Consider the following 2,397-nt stretch of genomic DNA (forward strand, 5'->3'; position numbering starts at 1 on the left):
AATTTTGTTACATACAGATGGCTCCACATGTGCTCAGCCACCAAAAAGTCTATCAGTAGACCCTAGTGACCGATCCTTATTTCCCTATTCCTTGAAATTGCGGGAAAATGTGTTTGTCTTTCTAATACTATTTATATTTTTACTATTGCGAAATTTTGAGGAGCGAACACCTTGTCATTAACGCAGTAGCAACAAATACTAAGTCTTGTGCCACAGGAGCTACCCTGGAGCCCCGGGGCCTCTCGTCTCACTTGACATTGTTGCTTCTGAGTTTCTAAAGAAATTTGAAATAAAGTAAAACCTGTTATTACAGATCCTTTTGCATTTTTAGTGCTTTGCCTGCACCTTCAGTGCTATTGCTTTTGCAGGTGATACGAAGCTACGGTAGGCGTAGTCAGCACCCCACCTCAGACCCGCAGCTCTCTTCTACACTAGGGTAGCCCTTGTGGGCTTTGACCCCTGGGTAGGGAGGCCGAATAGTCTGGGGCGTCCTTTGGGTGCACTTTTTCTTTTGTTCTGAATTCTTTTCCCCGTATTCGCTTGGGGGTTGGGCATTGAATTACCGTCCTTCGCCTAGACAAGCTCGGCAGTAAGGAAGTGTCCTACACATAACTCGATCCCTCTTTGGTACTGGAGAACGCAACCAGGCTTCCACTCGGAGGGGGGGGGGGGGGTTATAGGACGGAAAACTGCCTTACTCTCTTAGCTATTGGAGTTAGGTTGATACCAAAAGTTATGAGTTTTTGATCCCTACAGGACTACAGCTTCGAGCCTGGTCCAATACCCAGGATGAATGATACCCCGACTCATGACCACTCTCAGACCAATTCGACTATGAACAACGGAACCCCTACTAATGACAAACCGAGAAGACCTCTTTTCAAAATCTCCACCGAGAATGCAAGCTTCGCGAATGTAAAATGCGTGAATGAAAATCAATCGCTTTTGAACGTGAACCTCTTTATCATTAAAAAGGTCCTTGATGATCAAGTGGACGGCGATTTTGATTTTGTCAAAACAATGCGAGATGAAAGCCTCCTTGTTAAAGTACAATATAACTCCCAGATTAAGGATTTACTTAAACCGACGGAAATTCATGATCTCCGAGTTAAAGTAACTATTCCTATTGGCCCAAATACCTGTAAGGGAGTAATCTTTCACAGGGGTTTGAGGACGATAGAAAATTTTCGAGAGCATGAAGGACTAAGATGTAGTGGACGTTCATTGTATGACCAAGAAGGATGGGAATGTGCGAACGAAAACTGGATTGTGTTTTTTTTTACCTTTGCTTTGAATAAAATCCCTGATGTGAACGTGTCCAAGTAAGACCTTTCATCCAAAAGCCAATGCATTGTAATGTCATTTCATGTAAAAAATTCGGACACACCTCATTAAGATCGTTGTGCCAACGCAATAGGGCCTACAGGCTTTTCAAAAATAACATCAATAACAAGAACTTTTGCAATTACAAACAAGCAAGAGCTAGAGCTCGTAGAATAATAAGACAAGCAAGAACAGACTCCTGGCGGAGCTTCGCCTCTACAATAAACTGCAATACAAAAATATCAGAGGTTTGGTCCACTGTCAATAAAATAAATAAGAAAAACACATCTTTCAAAATTAAAACATCATTCACGAGGGTAATAATTTAGATTCATCAAGAGACATAGCTAATGCACTCGCCAGTCAGTTCTCTCATACAAGCAGCTCAGAAAATTGACCATCAAGGAAGCGGCTGAACTGCAACCTATTCACTTTGCCACAGGAGATGACTTTGATTACAATACAGATCTTACAATGGATGAACTTGTCCGAGCCCTAGAAGCCTGTAAAGGAACATCCCCAGGCCCTGATGAGGTTCGATATGAGATGATAAAGCATCTTAATCATGATGCCATGATTAAGTTGCTAGAAGTGTACAATGAAATTTGAAAAGGCCACACTTTTCCAAACTCATGACACTTCGCCCACATCATTCCCGTATTGAAAGGAGGGGGTAATCCCAGATCTGCCATCTCCTACCGCACAATTGCATTGACAAGTTGCTTATGCAAGGTCATGTAATTTGCTAGTTGACGAGCAGTGCAGCTTCCAAAAGGGACGCCAAACTCTTGATCAACCACTAAAACTGGACAGTCAAATTAAAGAGGCAATTTAAAAAAAAAAAAAAAAAAAAAAAATTGATTTCAGTATTTTTAGATGTAGAAAAAGCCTACGACATGACATGGCGATATGGCCTACTCAGAAAACTTATGATTTTGGATTACGTGGAAACTTGCCTTGTTTTATTCAAAATTTCATTTCTGACAGACCTTTTGCTGTCAACTTGTTTTCTGACAATGTCACTTTTTCGGACATTTTTGTCCAGGCAAACAGGTTCCCACAAGGAAGTGTCTT

The sequence above is a fragment of the Penaeus chinensis genome, chromosome 39, assembly GCF_019202785.1.
Source record: "Penaeus chinensis breed Huanghai No. 1 chromosome 39, ASM1920278v2, whole genome shotgun sequence".
NCBI classification, from domain to species: Eukaryota; Metazoa; Arthropoda; class Malacostraca; order Decapoda; family Penaeidae; genus Penaeus; species Penaeus chinensis.